This window comes from Protopterus annectens, chromosome 15.part0, assembly GCF_019279795.1.
Source record: "Protopterus annectens isolate FY-2018-M chromosome 15.part0, PAN1.0, whole genome shotgun sequence".
NCBI classification, from domain to species: Eukaryota; Metazoa; Chordata; order Ceratodontiformes; family Protopteridae; genus Protopterus; species Protopterus annectens.
The window spans coordinates 714,088,512-714,112,847 of NC_056749.1; positions in this window are offsets into that span (position 1 = coordinate 714,088,512).

Here is a 24,336-nt window from a genome sequence, read left to right on the forward strand (position 1 = left end):
TTATGGGGGAATACAGATGTACCTGCAAATATAGCAGGCTCTTCAGGCATGTTACAGCACAGAGTAATAGACACCTGTGTGAAAGCGCATACCCACAACCAATGTGAACTCAGCCACATATGGTAAGTGTTCTTAATATTTCAGTATATGGAATATCTGATCAACACCATCCTCATACGTGCCACTCACACACTAACCCTACATATACTGGGCCAATACACAGTGTATTCAAATGCCTGACTGTGGTATGGGACATGTGTGTGTTTGGCCCTACAATCATGTAAACCAATAGGGTACCATACACTGGAACTGCATGCAACATCAGATAGAACAGGACCAGGAACAATGACATCTACCACAGTTTGTACACAGGCCAAGGTACATATTCGCAATACACACACTGTCGACAATCAACATAAGTACACAGACCTCACTACTGTACATACTTCAACAGAGTGTCCAGGTTTTGTCCTCAAATATAAGGCCTATTATATATAAAACATGTCTAGCAGTCTGATATCTCACTGGCTTATTTGGTATGATGTCAATAAATAATGGTGTACTAAACATATGTACCTCTTACTGTATGACATATGTACAAAGGTTGATGGAGTTGTGGCTGGAGGCACAAACACAAGGCCAATATTGACGTGTTGCTGTGATAACCTCATACATTTACTGGTGTAACAGAATTTGTTGTGACATATGTCCTTTGAGGCATATGAAGTCAGTAACTCTCATGGCTGTCACCACATACTGACTGCGATCCTCAGACTATGCTTCTGCAGTTCTAAAGATAGGTAATCTGTGAGTAACACAACACATGTTAGACTCCAAACACTAGCCAGTCTGCAGATAGCCCTACAGGTGGGAGTTTCCTCAAACACATAAACAGGTATTAAATCATGTAGACCAGCCATATCCACACAAACCCTGTTAAACCAACATTATTTCAAATGCAAAAGAGCAAGACTTACATTCTGTAGTCATGTCTGATACATCCCCCTCCTGTTTGTTGGCCTGTCTCCACAGTTTATGTTGTTAGAGGTATATCCCACTACCATCTGTGATGCTGTTTGCCAAACACCGACATGACTTCCTGCTCAGAGTAAATGAAAAGGGCCAACACCCACATGATGTTCCTAGTTATAGGAATGTGTTTCCATGCAATTGGCTATGGGAATGTTACCACAGCTGTTCCACATGCAATTAGCTAGTGGGGGATTGCAATTCATGCACAGGCCATTAGCTGATCATGAGCATCACTTACAAAACACAAGCTGCTGCCCAAGCAAAGCAGGTGTACTTCTGCACATCCACCAGTGAGGGAGTTGAGGGAGACAGACAGAGACAAAGTAAGACATGGAGGGGGTAGGAGAGTAAAAGCTAAGCATGTTTGTGTCACATACTTTCCAGTACAGTGTTTCAAACCCCTGCCTGACTATGCATTGCAATTATATTTCTATGCAGTTATTGCATGCACCATAGAGCTTACATTTTGGAGAGCTGTCCAAAGGTATTTTTGATGGTGAGTGACATCAGCAGCAGTGATAAAGGAGGGATAAGGTAGGTGTAGTACATGTGCCTGTCCACAAGAACAGGTGTCAAGGATGACACAGCCACACCCTCTCAGGGACTCACACACATTATCATAGTTGCCAGGGTCAGGATTAGAATTCCTAACTAACTAGTTTGCTACACTACAGTATTATGCAATATCACATGCACCACAGAGATTATCAAGCTGATATATGGACAAAGTGTATGTTAAGGTGTCTGACATCAGATGGTATGCTTCAGTAGGGCAATGGGAGGTGTAGTGAGTGTGAATGGTATCCAAATCATTGATCTGCACACACACACACACACACACACACACACACACACACACACACACACACACACACACACACAGACGTAGGTTTGCCAGTACTGACTTGTGTGGGTGCATTGTTTCACAGGTGTGTGGTGGTTGACTGTGCCAGGAGGCTGTACAAGGCTAGGCAAGGGGCATACCTTGGCATCAGGCAACATGACAATGGTCTGCAGTGTGACTCAGGGGTGTAGTCTCTGGATTGGCCCACACAGATTGGTACTGTATTCACCATCCACTCATCTGGGTTACTATTGTGGGTGGCCAGTGCTGTGCAATGCTTGCCATGGATGTGCTCTATATTCCATAACATGGATGGTGTCTGGGATGTGCACACGTCCCACATGCATGTTCTGTGACATGTGGAAGTATACCTGGGGTGTCTGGGGCATGTTGTGTGGACAGATTGTCATCATCTGATGTGCCATTCCTGACCTCATGTGGTGAGACCTGGCAATGGAAACCAGGTTGACCCTACACCTACATTGACAGCATGATACAGGTATTCACTGGTGTTAGTGGCATCTGTCCATACAGGGAATGTGTATAAGGCATGGTATTTCCTTTGTGGGTTACATTTGCTGAATCTGCAGTTGTTGCAGGCATCCAGTGGGGAACATAGCAAAGGACCACTGTATGCAATGATTTGCCTATTGCAGGGCTGGGGCAGGGTGCCATGCCCTCTGTAGTACACTGCAATCACACCATGGTTAGTATCTGTGGGAAGTATGCAGGGAACTGCCTACATAGAGGTTGTTGCCTAGCCAAGTGGGTTTGTGTATGAGACATGGGTGGAGAGTGTTCTCTGGGTAATACAAGGGTTGCCTATATTGTTCCCCAATCCATGATGTCACATGCAGGGATATGGATTTTTACAAAAAAGAGACAGGTGCCCGTGAAACCCTTGCACGGCCAAACAGGAAAAAATTCAGAAAAAAAAAAAAAAAAAAAAAAAACAGAACAAAAAAACGACAGCAAGTGTTGGCAATAGCCACATCCAAAGACGATTTATTACCATAGGGAAGGAAAACCCCCCTAGGAAACTGATGTTGTAAAAAACAATTACAAAAGCTTCAAATTACAAAAGCTTCATGGCAATAGCCACATCCAAAGACGATTTATTACCATAGGGAAGGAAAACCCCCTAGGAAACTGATGTTGTAAAAAACAATTACAAAAGCTTCAAATTACAAAAGCTTCAAACCGGTTTCGGCTCATCAGAGCCTTCTTCAGTGAAATGCAAAAATAGAAAAACAGAGTATCGCAATACATTCATATATATAGATAGGCCATACTAAAAGGCCAATCAAAACACAGAATTCACAATTGATCATTAAGGCCAGGTGAAAACAATGCTCCAAGTTTAATGATCCATTTTCTCTCCTTGGAGCTAAGTAGTTCCTGCCAGTACTGTTTGTCTTTGCATCTCCCCCTAATGCAATCAATGACAACAAATTTAAAAGAAGCAGATACATGCTTTAAACAATGTTTATATAAAGCATTACTGCTATGCTTATTCTTAATGTCACTTAAATGCTCACAAATTCTAAGACGAAAGGCCCGAGAGGTCTTTCCAACATAGAAAGCAGAACAATTGCAGGTCACCAAATAGATGACCCACTCAGTATTACAGTTGGCCCAAAACTTGATGACAAAAACCTCTGAAGTGTTTTTACTACTAAATTCATTGGTACGTGAAACACGAATGCAAAAGGAACAATGTCCACAGGGTATACATCCAACAATAGGTTTGCCCAAAATGGACAACTGAGTTGGAACAGAAAAATCTGGACCAACTCTCTTATAATGACCCAATTTAGAACCAATAGTCTGTCCCCTTTTAAATGAAAAAGAACATTTGTCTGGAAGCAAAGAATTAAGTTTTGGATCAGCTTTAAGAACATTCCAATGTCTCTGTATAATATTTTTGAAACCCTGTATGTTGCGTCCATACGTCGTCACCAAACGCAAAGGTTGTGGCTTATGACTATTATTCTTATCTTGGTACGATAATAAATCTTCCCTATTTACGTTGGATACAGATCTTTTGGCTAGATGCACAATACCTGGACGATAACCCCTCCTAATAAATCTTTGAGTCAAATCATCCTGGGCATCAAGAAAGGATTATTGGCTAGAACAGATTCTTCTAGCTCTTAAAAATTGGGATTTGGGTATATTCTGGATGACATGTTGTGGGTGGAAGCTGGTAGCGTGTAATAATGAATTAAATTCAGGAAATTTCCTGAACATCCTAGTGGATAAGGTGTTATCCTGATTTCTGGTGATTTCCACATCAAGAAATACTATCCTCGATACATGGCAGGTCAATTTGAATTCAATCCCCCATATATTATCATTAAGATATTCAAGAAACTCCATAAGATACTGTTCATCAGCTTTCCACACCAACCAACAGTCATCCAGATAGCGACGCCAAATGTCCATCTCACACATATAAATGTTGTGATTACCATCATAAATAACAATTTCTTCAATATATGCCATAAAAAGATCTGCATATATGGGTGCAAAAGATGCACCCATAGCAGTACCTTTTGTTTGCCAGTAACAAAGATTTTGAAAATAAAAAACGTTACTGGACAAAACATGTTCTGTAAGGCATACAAGAAATGTATTGAATCCAGGTTGATATAAACCTGATCTAGCCAACCAATAATCTAATGCTTGTAAACCTGCCCAGTGTGGAATGTTGGTATAAAGAGAGGTGATGTCCAAAGTGCATAATAGCCAATGTGATTCAAGTTGTGAATTGTTGATAATATCCAAAAATTGGGTGGTGTCTTGAATCCTTGCTCTAATAAAACCCAATAATGGTTTTAAATGTCGGATTAAATATTCAGATAGTGGTTCAGTGAGAGACCTGTGTCCCGAGACAATCGGTCGACCTGGTGGATTAGTGGCGTGTTTATGGATCTTAGGTAACAAATATAGATATTGTTTCTTAGGTGAATCAGCCATTAGTTGTTCTTTAACACTATCTGTAATAATACCCTCCTCCACTGCCTCAGTCAAAAACTCACTAATTTGGCGCTGGAAGTGGGGAGAGGGGTCCAAAAACATCTGCCTATAATATTGTTTGTCGCCCAATTGCCTCATAGCCTCACTATCATAAGCAGTTTTGTCCAGTATCACCACCGCTCCACCTTTATCAGCTTGAATAATAACAAGGTTTTTGTTGTTAATCAACTCTTCCAAACTACGTATTTCTTCAGCAGACAAATTGTTGTAAGAGACAGGAAAGTCCTTAAGATGACAATGTATATCCTGGAGAACATTTTTCTGGAATACCCCCACTAAATGTGTCATGGGTGGAATGAAAGTCGATTTTTTGAATCTAAAATTACCAGCTGTATCACAAGATATATCACGAACATTATTGTCAAAAAACACATTCAGATTCAAAATACGACAAAAATTAATCACATCCTGAGCCAAAGATTGTTCAGGAACAAAAAACCCAGGGACAAAATTAAGCCCTTTGTTTAATAATTTAAGTTGTACATTGGTCAACTCAACGGATGAAATATTATGAACATTAAAGTCAGAAATTAGTGTTGTGTCATAATTTTCAAAAGTGCCTCCAGACTTTGTTTGGATGTTATATTTCTTGTGCTTCCACCCCCCTCGTCTGTATCTAAATTGGGAGGGTGTGATGACTTATCACGTTTGGGCATAGGCGATCCCTCTCTAGAGTGTATATCAAGTTCACCTTCTGTGTTCGAAGACGTATCCTCACCATATGTCCCACTGAAAAGACCAGAATTTTTCTTAAGAATAGATCTTGGCCTTTTTCTTTTGGGAGTAGATGACCTCTTGTCATACTTATTCTCATCCCGGGACAATCTGAAAGATACATTCTTGGATGTATCAAAAGGTTTACCCCTCTCATAATCGCCTACGTCCCTGAGAAATTTTTTTATTTTCCTGTCCTTTAAAGTAGTTTCCATTTTAGACAAATCTGTAGTAAGTTTTTTAACCTGTGTCATAAACGAGTCACAAGTTTCAAACTTGTTTGTCTGCAAACAAACAGTTTCCAAATCCTTAATGCCCTGCTGCACCTTGCGTTCATAAAAATTGGCCAAAGCATCCACAAATTTGGACGAAGCCAACTGTTGAATGTGACCCCAATCCTGAATAAGCTGGTCATCAATTTCAGAGACCAAAGGTTGAATCTTAAACCTAAGGCCCCGTGGAGTAATATGTTTCTGCTGATATGCTTTAAATAGGCGTAAATGCCACACATTAGTCCTAACCATCTTCATGTTCTTACCCAGTCTATTAAAAAATATATCACATTGTGCGTCCAAATCAGACCCAACAACATCTGTAACAGTTGACAAACCATTCTTGTCTAAACCAAACACAGATAGATCATCCATATCAGACGATAGACCCTGTATAATGGGTGATAGTGCCATATTTCAAACCTCAAGATTGAACCCAACCAAACCAAATAAACTGTGTCCTGGAATGAAAACAAATAAATCACCAAAGGAAAATTATCTTATTCAAAAAAACACTGATATCGAAAAACACTGATATCAAAACTGACACAGAAATAATCCAATATGTATATATGTATGTATATATAAAAAACTTCAATGGCTCAACAGAAACTCAATATTGTCCAAAGAAAGACCATTATACACCAAATACCAATAAAGGAATAGATCTATGAAATCACTTGGTATTGTGTATAAGTCTTATGGATCAATAACCAGTAATATACACCAATACAATAAAACAGCCAAACTGACCTGATGACATAACCAAAGTCATGTTACTGCGTATTGGTATACATATCTCCAAAAAAAAAACAATATATGGTATATTCATGTGCTAAAAGAAATCAATTATAAGCACCACCAATCCATATAGTCCACGCAAGATGTATAATATCATAAATCATATCATTTCATGTTGGCCATAGACCACCTGATATAAACAGAGATTCCCAAAATTACCAATCAACATTCTGTGTCAGTGATAATCAGCCAAATCAAACTTTGTTAACACACTCATAGACACATGATTAGAATAGTTTGGTTAGCTCAGAAGTGCAATGGCTCAACAGTGTTGGTATATGTCTGAAATGGACCACAGCGTGCCTGTCCAAACAAAGAAATGCATATCAACAAACAATCGACCAATGATAGCCTTCCTAACACATACTATAATAAGAGCACTACCAGAAAGATCAAAAAACCCTTAAACCTCCGAAATATAGCAATATATCCAAACTATAATCATGTATATAGTGCACCAAGAATTTAGTACATATCAACCTGCAATCTATGGTTGATAATATAATACAGTAAAGATGACAAACATGTAACTGTTTAAAATAATAGTCCACTGTCAGTCCAATATTGACTGTCAATACAAATATATATGAAATATATATAAATGCAGATTAGTCAACACCATTCAGAAACCATGCATCAATCCAAATTTAAAGAATGTGAATGCAATCACTGTATTAAACCACTGGGATGTTCAAACTGCATGTATGTAAAAATCACTAGAAAAAGTAAGCACCAAAAAATATGTTAAGTCCAACATTAGGGGGAGATGAAAAAACATTGACTATCAGTATAACCCTATTGTAATATGGCCACATTCAACCAATACAATGTAACCAACCATTTAAATGAGAAACTCACCCAACTGTGTATAAATCTTCCCAGCAATAAACATAAACAGCCTGGAACAGAACTACCATGTATTGCTGTAAGCATTAAAATAAGGACTCAAAATGAGAAATTGTAATTCACAAATATCCAAAAATTCTAAGTGACATATATATGATGTCTGTTAGCGCAAGAAACACCCAATTATTCAAGCCAGCGTTTGAAAAACGCGCCAACAATGTTAAATAAAAACAGCAAATAAGTATGAACATAACTAAATAAACATCGCATTGAGCAAAATCCAAACACTGCAAAAACCGGCGTGTTAAACAAATCGCCAGTAATGCTAGTAAAAAAAGAAAAAAATATATGTGATCACATGTAAATCATCAAACATGGTTATATCATGTGAGACCAATATGAAAAACTGTTGGTCAAAAAAGCACAAAAATGCGATGTACATAAATATGTAAAATAACTGGTGTTCACTTGAGCAACGAACCATAAACAATACAAAACAGACGTTTATGATAGGTCGCCAACACTGTAACTGAAAAACAGATAAATATAGCAACATATGCATAATCCACCATAATAATGCCACATTACGGCTAATATGAAGATTAAATCATCAAACACAGGCAGGCGCAAGCTTACCTGCACATATGTATCAAGAAAATATTCAAATGATACAATATAATCGCCAGTAAATAAACATTAAATAAACATTATATTATACCATATGGCACATATATATATACATTGAGTCCCTTGTGCCAAAACACGAACATGAAGCAAGTCCAGGCCACCGTTAAGATAAAGGAATCCTCCGGTAACTGAAAAAATGTTCGTCGTTGAACCAAACAGGAAGTGAAGTGACGTCAGCGTCCAAAAGTTACCAAATGGCTATATATCAGCCATATACCGCAAAAACACTCCTGCAACGAATGATTTGTGCATATAAACAAAAAAGATGTAGTTGCGATACAATAAAAAGTACAAATAGAACCAACATAGATAAGCAAGCCAATGGCGGTTCCCAGCAACTGTAAAAAAGGAGTCCAAAAAAGAGACAGGTGCCCGTGAAACCCTTGCACGGCCAAACAGGAAAAAATTCAGAACAAAAAAACGCCAGCAAGTGTTGGTTGGCAATAGCCACATCCAAAGACGATTTATTACCATAGGGAAGGAAAACCCCCCTAGGAAACCGATGTTGTAAAAAACAATTACAAAAGCTTCAAATTACAAAAGCTTCATGGCAATAGCCACATCCAAAGACGATTTATTACCATAGGGAAGGAAACCCCCCCCCTAGGAAACTGATGTTGTAAAAAACAATTACAAAAGCTTCAAATTACAAAAGCTTCAAACCGGTTTCGGCTCATCAGAGCCTTCTTCAGTGAAATGCAAAAATAGAAAAACAGAGTATCGCAATACATTCATATATATAGATAGGCCATACTAAAAGGCCAATCAAAACACAGAATTCACAATTGATCATTAAGGCCAGATGAAAACAATGCTCCAAGTTTAATGATCCATTTTTCTCTGCTTGGAGCTAAGTAGTTCCTGCCAGTACTGTTTGTCTTTGCATCTCTTTTTTGTTCTGAATTTTTTTGATATGGATTTTTACACCATCCTCTCTGATGTTTGACATCTGTTGTCCTTGTACGGTGGACATTGTGACATATAATAGGCCCACCATATAAGAAATTTGCAAAACCCACTCCACACTGAGCCCTGTTATTGCACACTCACAGCTACCTTTACAAAGGATACTGATGATAAGCAAACAGACACACACACACACACACACACACACACACACACACACACACACACACACACACACACACACACACACACACACACAGACTCTCACAGTTGCCATGTCCAGGATTAGAACTCCTACCTAGCTAGAACATCAATGTATAGTATTACACAGTTATAGCACACGCCACATAGCTTGCTGGGATATTCTTTCCCTAAAGGTGTATTTCAAAATGAATGACATCAGCAGCCCTGCCAAAGTAGGGCAATGGTAATTGTAGTGGCTGTGAATGGCCTCAAAAGCATTGATCCCTACACAGACAAACACACAAAGTTTCACAGTTGCCATGTCTGGGATTAGAACTCCTACCTAACTAGTATATCACACCGTTATAGCATGTGTCATGGAGCTTAATGGGCTACTTTTTTCCCAAAGGTGTATTTCAAAGTGAATGACATCAGCAGCCTTGCCAAAGTAGGGTAATGGAAATTGTAGTGACTGTGAATGGCCTCAAATGCATTGATCCCTACTCATACAAACACACACAAAGTGCCACTGTTACCATGTCTGGGATTAAAACTCCTACCTAACTAGTACACCACACCACACTACAGCATTACACAGTTATAGGACATGCCACAGAGTTTACTGGACTACTTCTTCCCCAGAGGTGTATTTCAAAGTGAATGACATCAGCAGGCCTGCCAAAGTAGGGCAATGGAAATTGTAGTGACTGTGAATGTCCTCAAAAGCATTGATGATCCTACACATACAAACAAACACACACACAAAGATTCACAGACGCAATGTCTGGGATCAGAACGCCTACCTAACTAGTACGTCACACTACAGCATTACAGTTATAGCATGTGCCATGGAACTTACTGGGTTACTCCTTCCGCAAAGATGTATTTCGAGGTGAATGACATCAGCAGGCTTGCCAAAGTAGGGAAATGGGGGGTGTAGTGACTGTTAATGGACACAAAAGCATTGATCCCTACACACACGCACACAGTCACCATGTCTGGGATTAGAACTCCTACCTAACTAGTATATCACACTATAACATTATGCAGTTATAGCATGCACCACGGAGCTTATATTGCCACTTCTTCACCAAAGCTGTATTGCAAGGTGAATGACATCAGCAGGCTTGCCAAAGTAGGGCAATGGGGAGTGCAGTGGATGTCATGGGCCATAAACCATTCATCTGGAAGCAGACACACAACACTCAGTCCCACGCAGGTTTAAATTTAACAGGTATGTGTATACAACTGCAAGATGAATAAATGACTTGTACAGCCATGTTACACAGTTATCACAAGCACCACAGACACTATAGTGCTGAGGGATACCAGAGGCAAATGTCTACAGTGATTAACATTTGCACATCATGTGGTTTTAGCCAACTGGATGTATGCTGGGTGGGACAGGCAAGATGGCAGGCTCTTTGTCACTGTCTGTCACTCTCTTCCACACATCTATGCATGTGTAAGTTTATCCTATTATAGTGTGTTGTCCTTGGATATATGTGTGTATTCCTATCCAATGTGTGTGCAAAGCATGACTGGTGTGCAATGTGGAGTGTGTGCACAAACATCCGTGACTGTCAGATATGTATAGTCCACTGTTGTTGCTAGAAATGGGCTTCATTTTAAGTGTGGGAGCATGCCCAGTATGACCTTTTATTATTTTGTTGTCAGACATGGGCTTTGTTTCTCTAAGTGTGGGAGCATGCCCAGTGTGATCTTCTGTATTAAATGTGTGAATCCATTCCAGGTAGGTTGTACTCCAGTGCAGGCTTTTGTGTTCTACACCTACAGCTAGCAACTTGTTTCTGTGGGATATCTGTAGATCGGTTGACAACATGGGGTCAAAATGGGCAAAGGATAGTGGGTTACTGTAGGTAATTGTGTCTGTGCTGCTTCTGCTACATGGTTTTGGTGTTATCAGAGATATTCAGACATATGTACTGTTTTACACTGTGATGTTTTATATCATCAACTACTGTCAGGTATACATATTTGCTTGCAGTAATTTCCTGGGGAACCCAGGGTGAATGAAGCTGTGTCCAGTATTGTGGTCTGCAGCCTACATATTCTTGGACAATCATGCCATTCTGCAGGGGAAGCTGCTGATACTTGCTGATGGGTCTGTGTAAATGGCTCAGCACCTTGGTACAGTGGTGGCTGAGGATCCCATGCCTGTACATCCATCGGCATGATAGTATGGCCATATCCTGCTGTGGCCATACCCCACAGCTGTACAGATTCACACAGGTTACCCAGAGGCAGGGCTCATATTTCTAGTTATTACCCTTCACATTGTGGTTTACAAGCAGGTTTGTAGCCACCCATTCCTGTGTTTGCAGGCAGGGATAGTGTCTGTACACAGCTGAGTTTCAGACTTCACACACTCCATGGCGTCCATGCTCCTACCCCCCCCTCTGTTATTCTATCCTCTTCCAAACATTATGCAAACATTATCTGATATGTTCCCTATAGTTATCACTTCATCCCAGCAGCATTTTGGGGTTGGTCCACAGTTCATGCAGTAGGGCATGGTGGACATGTTACTGGAATTTGTCAACATGGCCTTGCATTTGGGTTCTGTGGACTGTGTTATGTTGTTTTTGGGAGTCCATGAGATGACCTACATTGGCAGTATGGGTGAGACACAGGTCTTTGACAGAGGACTGTAAGGCATTTGGTAGTGATGCAGTCTATCTGTAGCAGGTCATTACATTATGTCACTCCTACAGACCCAGGCTGAAAGCCACTATATTCCCCTGGGGTGATAGAGAAGGTATGCAAGATGTAAACGGCAATAGTTTCTGTCATTATTGATCCAGTGGTGTGGATGCTGGCAGGGTGCTGTTTACAGCTAGAGACACACCTGCATGGGACACCTCTTCAGCATGCTGCATTCTGTGGCTATTTCCATGCAGAGGTGGGGATCATATTATACTCATTACGAACAGCAGGGATAAGGCCTGTGAGGTACCTGTGGCTTATGGTGGGGTGAGCTGGGTGCATGTGTGCTATGGAAGCTACTTGCAGCTGACTCACAGATATATGTGGGGCATTTCTTGTATGCTGGCTTGTGCAGAGACATCAACAGTTTCTCAATACTTCATACCTGTGACTTTGTGGTCTGCCAATGTTTGGCCAAATGACATCAGTATTCCATACTACAAACCCAACTAATGTGCTGCTAACCTGTATGTACAATTCCAAAGGTGTGTCCATTTGACAGTAACATTTTATACACTGCCTGTCTAGGGTACTTCCACCTGTGTACTGTTTGTATGTCTGGGCCCACATTCATGCCATGTCCATATTTCAGGTGGTGACAGATATTACATCAGAACAATTACTATGGCTTACTGCTGGAATGTGTCTTGCTGGGATGCATTGTGTTCAGCATTGCAGTTGTGAGAACTTGGCACTGTCATCGGCAGTACTGGCCAATGGCCACCAGGACAAAACCCACCATGCCTACATGCTGACCACTCTCACAAACTATACAACACACACCAACCTAACACACATAGCCCTGCATAGTGTATACGTGCTACAATCTATCCTGCTACTTTGGCTAGCTCAGGTAATCTGTGCTCCACTGTTATTATACCTACACATACATGTTACTACATTTCTACATAGGATTGTGGGGGGGGGCACACCTGACAACTGTACACATTTGCTATGACTGTATTGGTATTTCAGGTACTCCATTTCATTCTGTATTCTGACCTATCATGTAGACTAGAAGCATATCAGTGTACTACCGTTGTTAGGTTTTATTGACCTACTTCTTACCCTTCAGAACTAACATCCCACTGCTTGACCTGTTGTAGTCTGTCTGTGTAGGACTGGAGAGGGGATGTTCTCCATAGCCATCAATCAGAGGCCTTAGCACAGCCTTTCTTTGTGTTTGTCTATGCCTGTCCTGCTGGCTGAGACTGTTGTTGAGTATGTGAGCCTCACTGACTGGCATGTGTGTGTCCTATGGGCATACATTTGGCCCACCACATTTCCTGGAGTGGGTTTTGTCACCTTGTCTAGAACTGGCTACTATGGTCACACCAGTATTTGTTACAGATTTCATGCTGCCAATATAGGTGTCTACTATCTTCTGGCATCCCATTCAGCCACTCGATTCCCTTGCATGCTCACATCCATACCATAGATACAAGTAACAAAACTTACTACTCCATTCAGCAATTGATACGGAGAGTGATTTACCTTGTGGCTGTGCCAGTGTTGAGGATGGTGCTGGAGGGCTGACTATGTTGGATGCACATAGTACACTCCCTATACATGGTTAAGCACAGGTAGTGTCATGTTTGGCACCCCTTTTACTGTATGCATGAGTCAGAATGATGTGTCATTCCCTGGGCTCCTCTCATGTCAGTGCATGTGCTAAGCATAACCTCTTTGCAAAGGCCTGAGCATACTGGGCACACCTCCTTCTGCCTACTGGGGCAGGCTCAGGTTGTTCCTCTGCCGAGTCACTCTGTGCCTGTGCAGGCCTTGGCAATGGTGGGGGGCAGTGTGGCCCTGCCCCATACTGTTTCTGCTGCAGCTGTTTCTGCAGGATCATATTGTGCAGCATGGCACATACAATGACAATTTGGGTACATGTAGCTGTTGAGCATCCCAAACACACGCTCTATTATGATTCTGGTCTGTGCGTGTGCTCATTATGGAGTTCTTGTTCGGGTGTGTGAGCATTTCTGATGAGTGTCATCAGCCACGGCTCCAGTGCATAAGCAGCATCCCCCACTAGGTGGCGATATGGGATGTCCCATTGGCAAATCTCTGGTACAGCTGTATCATATACCAGGTGTGGGAGTCATGATTGCTTCGAGGGCTACCAGCACACACATTCATTATAATGCCTTGGGCATCGCACAGGACCTGGGAGTTGATGGACGGGAAGCCCTTGCAGTTTATGTAGACTCTACCACACTTGCTGGGTGGTGCTTTGATATGTATGTGCATGCAGTCTATAGCACCCACTACCTCAGGGTATTCTGCTATTTGGTGGAAGAGACGCATATTGCTGGTCAACACCTCACGGGTGTTGAGGAAATATATGAGCTCACCAGCATGTGTTGACATGGCATCCATGAACTGGTGGAGTACCCTGGATGCTGAACCTGTGAGATCCCCATGATATCCCCAGTTGGCCTTTGGAAGGTACCTGTGGCTAGTATTCTTAGGCCTACATATACCTTGGTATCCACTGGGATGGGTTCCCCCTCTGTTGGTTCTGTGTGTGAGGCGTGGCCAGCACAGCTCAACAATTTGCTGTAGGATGTTCCTGTCCACCCTATAGCGCTCCACTATCTCCAGCTCATGTAGCCCCTGCTAGGTTACCCTGGGTCTGTACACTCTTCTCCATCTATTCACTGTGGGTTGGTCATCAGCATTCTCATCCTCACCACCTTCAGCCTCTTCCACATGTTGATTTATGAGAGCAAATGCAGGCCCTATCATTTTGTTGCTTTTGTTAGGTAAAATTTCCCCATTTGTGTACACTGGTGGTGTAGAGTTTGTGGGAAAAACCAGAGGGAAAGATGTTTGTATAGTTTATAGTAGTTTGCTGTGCTTGGCTGGACTTCTGCCTGTGTAATTGGCTGATTCTGATACATTTCACCTGCCAGCTACGCTAGTTCTCTTTGATTACTTTCCTACTGCTGTTTTCCCTTCCCATTGCCTTCATGTTTAAGCCCCAAGGCGTGCCTTGCAAACCCAGTTGTCTGATGTGCATGGAACTGCTATTTACCGGTTTACTTTTTTTTTTGTTTAAAACCTGGTGCGTGGCTTGTGCACCCGCTTAGGCAATGTAAAAATTGCTAGTCAGTTTCAGACACACTCCCATCATTAGCTCTGCTAAGCTAAGGGCAAACCTGACCCACAGGGCTCCAATAAGCTTACAGTATGTCTGACACACTGCTCTATGATGTCAGCTAGCTCTTAGGCTTGCACCATGGTCTTCCTGCACCTACATGGTTGGGTGCAGGCTAGCCAAGAGGGGAAATCTGTGATTCAGTATCATTCTCCTCATTTGCATAGGATTGCCTGCTAATGCCTAGTTACAAGTCCCACACTGAGCCTTCCCCCTTAGCAACCACTATTCACTGGCCTTGTTGTCTTCTGCCTGCCATTGACTATAATTGAAAAATTGTGATTTTGCAGAGAAAGCTTTTTTCAGGGTTTTTCTTTTATTTTCCTGCTGATCCCGTTAGCGCACCACTGTCCTACTCTTAAACAACCGAAATCGGCCAAAAAAAATTAAAAGCTATTTTTTTGGTTTTTTGCAACTGTTTTCCATGTGAATGGCTATATATTTGGCCATTGGCATGCTTTACACATTATATAAACCCTTTATTTGGAGTTGTCACGACCCCGTTTTGTAGTTTGCAGAAATGTACTCAGTTACTAATTGAGTACATTTCTGCAAATTACACTAGTCCTGCATGGATGGCTGTCAGCTTCCTGTTTCTCAAATTCACCTCATTTGCATGGTTTTCCCTTGCAAATGGGGTAATTAGCATACAGGAGCTGTGTCTGTGCAGGAGTAGTGAAGGAGTGCTTGTGCATGTCCTGGGAGCTTGTTCCTGGATCTCTCGGCAGCCATATTGCCTCCAGCATCTCCTGCACTATTCCTGCACACCATGCAGAGCTTGCTGAATCCTGGGGCTAGTGCACCATCAACTCTGCAAACAAGTTTTTTTGGTCTTTATGTACTTTTTTAACAACAATATTGCAGGAATGTCCTCACCCATCTCATATCTATGTCTTTGTGTGGTATGCATGTGATTTACAATTTCTTCACTTTCATGAATTTGCATTTTATTTCTTCTGTTTAATGTAAATATTTTCAGAGCAAATACACAACAACCCCTATCACACAGAATAAAACCTCAGATGCAGTTGTGACATGTTTTATCAAAATAATTTTATTTGAAATGAATGGCATTGTCTGAAAAAAAATACCTTTGAGCAAATGTTGTCCTGAGAGGTCACACTGCCTTCTTCCAAGTACTGCTTAGAAATGCAAAAAGAACACAGATAAAATGAAAACAATGCATGTTCTAACAGCATTATTATGTGCAATTATTTGCAAAACCTTTGCAATTAGTTTCTTCAGAGACTACAGGCATTTACCTCATACTTTGCTCTGTCTCTTGCATTTTTTTCTTTCATTTTCTTTTACATTACTAACAATTACAGTGAGTTGGCAATGCCACAATTAAAATATCATACATGTTTTCCTCTGAAAAATGCACACGTATGCAAAAGTTGTTATTCTGTTACCATTTTAAATTAATTAAAACAATATTTAAAATTTCCCTGATTTAAGCTGGATCCCTAATTCTTGAGCAAAGATCTTGAGAGGTCTGAGAAAAAAAGTAAAAGAAACAAAAACACTGTTGAGGGTTGGCATAAACATGTTTACGTGCTGGACACAAAGTAGAGGGCTTGAGTCTCACCTTTGAAGGGAAACTGGCCAAGCTTAAAATGGCCTGCAAGTGCAGCTACCCCAGTACTCACCTATAAACAGAATACAAAAAAAAAAAAAAAACAAGAGTCTAAATCTATAGTATGATATTGCTTACAAGAGTTACCATCATATAGTCAAAAGCACATCCTATGAATGTGCAGACAAGCAAACTGTTTCCGTAAATTCTGCCCCACCAACTTCCATAAAGTTCGAAAAAACAGTGAACGTTGACATTTCTGATCGCTCCACAGCTAAAACAAGTGCTATCTTGGGCCAAAAAAGGGGCGAGATTTTGTTGTTCGGAACATCGGTGTTTGCGTTTTTTTGAAGCCGCAGTTTGCAGTTCACGGAAGCTGTTTTGATGATGTGGCTGTCGGAATTATGAAGGTAAACCTGCTTACAATGTTACGTGAAACTCTTTTTACAATGTTCAACAGAAAAGTAGAAAAAATAAGGTGTGACTGATTGCTTTTGTAGTTGTGCTGATGTAATATGGGTGCATACCATACCTTTCAACTGTCTAGACTTTTGCAGAGTGTCCAGATTTCAGCATCATATCTTCGGTCTATTTGTCATAAAATGTGTCTGACTCTGGCATAACCATTGAGGATTGAATTCACTAAATAATGACTTATATTTAAGTTTCAGACTTTGGGCAGCCACGGTGGTGCAGCGGTTAGCGTTGCCACCTCATAGCAAGAGGTTCTCCTGTTTGATTCTTGGCTGGGGTGCCTTCTTGCAGAGTCTGCATGTCCTCCCTGTGGTCGTGTGGGTTTCCTCCCAAAGACATGCAGTAGGTGGATTGGATACTCTAAATTGGCCCTAAGTGTGAGTGTGTGCGTGTATGTGCCTTCTGTGGAAGGTTGGGCACCGGGCTGGCAACTCGACATCGTAAAACTCCACTGCCAATCATGAGCGGACAGATGATCCGCTGTGGCGATACCTAACCGGGAAAAGCCGAAAGAAGAATAAGAATAAGAATTCAAGTTTCAGACTTTATATCATTCAGAAAATGCATGCTAACAAAATTTCTGTTTTTCTAGCAACTTTCTAATTTTATTAGAGCAGTATTTAAAATGTTTCCCTATTTTGTGGCCTTTGTCCCCACATTATGTTTGGCTTTGTCCAAATTTCCTACACCTGGAGGTTGAGAGGTATGGTGCATACACTAAGTGGGGGTGTGCCATTGTGGTATTTAACACAGTTTGGGCTGCAATCAGTAATGTGAAGCTTCACAGGTCAGACACAACACTTGTGCAGACAGATTTTGCCAACTCCAGGCACCATTTTTAGAAAGGAAGATGAGAAAATAAAAGAAAATGAACATAATGATTTATTATAAAAGCCTGTGATGTGCTTACTATACAATCCCAATGACATAAGGTCGTTAGAAATAAAGCTTTGCTATAACAAAAGATAATTTAATAACTACTTTGAGGCATCAAACTAAAACAAAATTAATGCTTAAATGAATTATTATTGAAACTTTAAGAGTGCTTGTAAGAAAAGACATCTGCATAAGGGGCATATGGGGTCAGACCAATGCATGTTCTTGTTCGTATGAATAAAAACATCGGAGAATATTTTTAACAAGAATAAGACTGCAGTACTGTGCTATACAAAGCAAATTATTCTATGTGAGTTTTGCATGAAAAGAAGCTTCACAAAAAGAAGAAACCTGAAATAAATTTGTTTTCTAAAAGCAAAGAGGAAATTTGTCAGATACATAAAACATGAAATTACTTTTTCCAAAACATGAACACAAGTAAATATTAACAGTCTACACAGTGGCCATCCTGAAGCAAAGCTTTTATATCTTCTGTTTTTCTCATATTAAATTAAATGGTTTCTTTATTCATTTTATTTGTTAACTGGATGACCTTTCCAGTCAAGACCCAAGAGAAATGGAAATAAAGAAACAAGCAACTGCAAAGTAAACATTAATTCATAAATTCATAGATTAAGGGTCTATTGCATTTCGGCGAACACCTGTACATCGACACCTAATCAGCGATGCGATTTGATGAATTTAATAAGGGCAAAGAAGTACTTGCCTGTACCACAATGTACTGAAATTTATATGGAATCGAACCATCCTAAGTAGGGGCTTCACCCCCTACACACCCTCCAACTATATATACCAACTCTGAGATTGTACTGCAGTAGAGAAAAGAACAAAGTCCTATTGTTGACCAACTACATGTTTGCCCTGATTAAATTCAGTGAATTGCCCTGCTGATTAGGTGTCGCTGTATAGTACCATAGATTAATACTAGGCAAACAGCCCTTGTGAGCCATTTTAAGCCTAGCCATATTTCACATTTGGTGCCTATCCCTTTAATGCCATTAATTAATTAACTTAATGCCATTTTATCCCATTTATTTTTTATCCCATTTAATTTACAATTACCTATCCCATTTAATGTTTACATTACCCTTACCCTTTTGTGAGCCACATTTGTATTACCTCTAGTGATAATAACTGGGGTCATAACACAGGTATTTTGAAAGCTCTCAAGTGTAAGTTGAAAACATTTAGGAGCTGCCTGTGTCTATTAGCAGCACAAAGAGGGCCCTGGGATACATGTATTTGTTCTCATCCATAGATCTAACTGATGTTTGGATTTAGACAGTAACCAACTTTGTTTTATGTGGATGGGGAGTCTGTACCAGTGCTGTGGTATCCTCTGTGAGATATATCTGTCCCTCCAAACCTTTCTTTTGATGTTAGGTACCTGGAACAAGCTTTTTTGATGCCATTTAACTTGTTGATATGCAGTAGGTCTATTAGTATTGGGTCAGAGGCTACCTTGTCTGCAAGACACAGGTCACTGCTTAGCAGTAGAGAAGAGACTTTGTAAAGTAACAGGGCTTTAGCTGGCCTATGTCGGTCAAATTGTTTAAGACTAGTATCTTTTTTGCAAGGTATCTCTGTGGGCATTCTAGCTGCTGCATGTGTCAGGCAAGGGGGCATTATACTCAATAATTGGCCTTATGAGGTTAAAGTAAAAGGGAACAATGACATTCTTGGACCTAAAAGAAATTCCTTTGCTAATGAGCTGTGCAATAAAGAAGGATTTCCTCACAATGGTGGACACATGTTAGTCAAAAGATAGGTCAGTGAGTAGCAGCAGATTTCAACAGCTCCACTAAAGAAATATTATTCTGATAGGAATTCTGCCTTCAAACTAAAAACTGAAAATACATTTATATATGATTTGAAAGAACTTAACTTCATCTGCAATAATATCTAGTTAAAAACAAAAAAGGCAGATTTTCTTGTCAAATTATTCCTGGATAATTTCTCCTCATCTGAAAGAATTCATCATGAGCTTCACTAAATCCAGCAACCAAGATTCCAGCCTCAAAAGAGAGATTCAGACTTTGATAACAAATATATAGGATCTTACTACAAAAATTGATAAGCTGGATATGAAAATAGATAATTTCAAGGGAAAAACTACCAAATGAATGGATTTATTTCACCAAGACTTGTTACAACAAAAATCACAATTAACAGGTATTGAAGAAGCTCTGACTGATATGGATGGGAGAATTATTAAAAATGAAAACAATGTGGAATTCTAACTCAAACAAAATACTTCTCTACAAAATAAGTTAGATGATCTAGAAAACAGATCCAGACGCAACAACCTAAGAATATTTGGACTGCCAGAAGGCACAGAGGAGAACAACATGACTAACTTTCTCAATACCTGGTTACCTAAGACTCTTGATCTTACTGAAGCTATGTCCTTTGGTACTGAGAGGGCACATTGTTCCCTTGCCACAGTGAATACTGCTAACAAAAAGCAACCTAGATCTATCATTGTCAAATTCCTCTCATACTCAGACAAGGAATTAGTGTTAAAAACTGCTTGGTCCAAGTCACCAATTAAATTAAATGAAGCTACAATATGTTTTGACAATGATTATTCATCAGCAGTTATAGCAAAAATAAAAATATTCTTACCTTTGATAAAAGAACTGAAGAAGGCACAGGTGAAAACACAACTTTTGTTCCCTGCGAAGCTGAAGATATTCTCATCAGAAGGTCCTGAAAATGTTTGAAGACGTAGAATCAGCTCTGAACTATGTAAAAGTCCATAAGATCTTGGAAAAAAATAGAAGAGATGGAATGGGCTAATCCCACGCTTAAGAGAATGGCTTCTAATCCCACTTGGAAGACTTTGGAGAAACAAAAAAGACTGAGAAACAAGTGACTTAATTATCTATGTTTGCAATTTGTTATGTTTCTGGAAACACTGTCACTGTGTTAATTATATGTTGATTTTTTCACTTATAAGGTAAGCCTGCTTTTTCCTTTTTTCATGCCACTCACATATGACCTTAAATATACACATAATTTCATAATTTCATTTTTACTTATACTGAGGTAAAAGTGAATACTAATGGTAAATATATCGTTATGGGTATTGTTATAAAGATATCTTAAGGGTGAAGGATAAACAAGTGGAGCCATTGTGACAGTAAAATAAGTACTTCCCATATATAAACATTCTAGATTCCCTTTATAATCTCTAGCTTTTTTAAACTATTTACAGTCAGATCAATTAAACCTGCATAGTTAGTAGTAAATAAGAGCTCACACTCATTCAGTTATCATTCTCTGTAATTCATAGTAAACACTGTTTTTTTTTTTAGTTTATGCCCTGGGCGTTAACTTAAAACTTGTATATATGTTGAATTCATGTGGGGATAATATGATTTGACAGTCTCTTAACATTTTTATATGATTTATAAGTGAACTCCTTTACAGGTTTAAATACACTTTTAAATACACTTTTTTTTTCTTTTCTGTCATGTGAATTTAAAATGGATTAATAAGGCTATGTGATTTATTTAAAATACTTTCTGCTACATTTGGAGTTCTGTGGTGCTGTTAATTTGTAAAGAACAGTTCAAGCTAGCTGTGCATGTGTGAGCAGGCTATGGAAAGCATGCAGATGTTACTCATATAATCTTTCCCTATACATTTTAAATACAGTTACATACTTGTTATTTTTGGTGTTTTTTCACTCAAAATGATGAAAAAGCATCTTCCAGAGACTTTCTGAAGCTCAAACTTGATGTCCATGAGCTTATTTCTTCATGAACTACCTTATTTTCACTAAAAATCTTCTCTGCATTCTCAAATGAACTCCACAACTTTGTGACGCATTTTGATGATGTCAGAGCTAGTTGACCTGCTCAACCAAGAAGTCAGTACATGTAATTTCATTGAAAAAGCATCAGAAATGCTGGGAAAGGTTGTATTTACTTTAACAATGCATTTTAAACTTGCTGACTACACCATTTGGACTCAGTTTGATTCTAAAGAAAGACATTTTCAATTATCTTATTTTTATTTATGTTTATGGTAAACTGAAGGGGAAGGCAAAAAAGGGAAAAGTAAGTGTGCATTTTTTTTCTTTTAAATTAATGTATCCCATGTTATTTATATTGTTGTTCCTTACTTAACAGAATAAACTAATCTTATTACAAATTACAATTGATTTTCCATTCAGAGGCTGATAGCTAGATAGAAAATAATATGGGTTAAAATAAGCTCACTTAATGCATGATGGCATTTTCTATCACAAGTGCTTAAGGTGTCACCTGACCTTTCACTCTAATGATACTCATATTGATTTGTTTTAAATATTACACCAACATATAGCATATGTGTTAAATGGCTAGTAGTAACTTCAGTTGACAGGCTTCTATATTAGAATGCTGCTTTCATAGATTTCAGACCAGTTTTAAGGTACATATAATCACATATGAAGTTATTATTTAATCTGTTTAATTTTTATATACAAAGAAGATATGTTCTGCTGCTGTTGTTTAAAGGTCAGTTCTGAAAGACGAAATGGTTTACGCAATACTTGATGAGTTACACTGATTATAACTATGCCTTACCTGTGTTAATGAATATGCAATCATATATAGAGTTAATATTTTGAATGTTTAACATTCATATATAGTGAAGGTTATGTTTAGTTGCTATAGTTAGAGGTTTATTCCAAATGACATTTTGTTACAAGTACTATCAGATGAGTTACACTGATTACAGATCTGTTCGACTTGTTTTAATGAATATGTAAATATATAGAGAGTTATTATTTTACCTATCTCACATTTATATACAGTGGAGACTGTTTTTTGCTGCTGCTGGGTTGATCCGAGTGACAGATGTTACTGGGACAAGGAGTTTATAACTCCAGGCGGGTAGCTATCCCATTTTTTTATCACATTTACACTACATTCAATTTTCTTAATAAGTTCTTCCTGACATCCATCTTAATTCAAATGCATATAATTATAAGTTGCAAGAATTGTATAACACATACAGTATACCATATGGTAACAGACAAAGACTGTAATTTACATAACAATATTTTGGAGAGGATTATATAAAACATAATCAAGATAACACACAAATCACAAGAATTTCTTACTTATTTATAGAGATATTATAACTTCACTAAAAGGTTTATCAATCAACATAAATGGTCTGAATAACCCTATTAAAAGAGGAAGTTTACTTAAATACTTAAATATACACAAACCAAACATAATACTTCTATAGAAACACATCTTTTAAAAGAAAATATCAACTTTTTAAATATTAATAAATATATAGTCATTGCCAGTTCTGAACTTTCTAAAAAGAAAAGAGGAGTCGCAATTCTCTGGAATAAAACTCTCCCTTTACCTAGAATTATTAAATCTTATCAAGATGATAAAGGGACGTTGTGCTTGGTGACAATTAAAATAAATACAAAAATGTTCACTTTAGTAAATAATTATTGGTTACCAGGTATTGGAACCAGTACTATTAAACAACAACTGAACCAAATTGTATCTCAGTCTGAGGGTAATATTATTATGGCAGGGGATTTTAACTGTGGTTTAAATGAACAGGTCTCTAGCACTTCAGGAAAAAGGAAAATATCCTCACAAGCTAAACAACTAATACAATTCATGGATACATATCATCTAAAAGATATTCATGACTAAACAGACCTGAGCTCACCTCAATTTACATTCTATTCTAATAGATTCAAATCATACTTTAGAATAGGTAGGGTAATCATATCCACACAAATATTAAATGATTTAAAAAACACCAAGATTGTGTCTTACCCTATTTCAGTTCATAATACAATTATATTTGAGCTTTATTTAAATGACACCCAATGACTCATATAAGAATACCTGCATATATAACTCAATTAAAAGAATTTCAAACATTTTTTAAAGAAGAAACACAAAATTTTATAAAATTCAATCAAACATCCAACTCTCACGACATTTATGTATGGGATGCATTAAAAGCTTACTTATACGGACAAATAAATAAATGGTATTATAACAAAAGGAAGTCCTGGGACAAAGACTTAAAAAAAATACAAGACAAATTAGATAGATTACATCTTAAAATTAATGACAAGTCCACATCCAAAACTATTAGAGATTAAATAAAACTAAGGAAGAATATAGTGCAATCTTACATCATA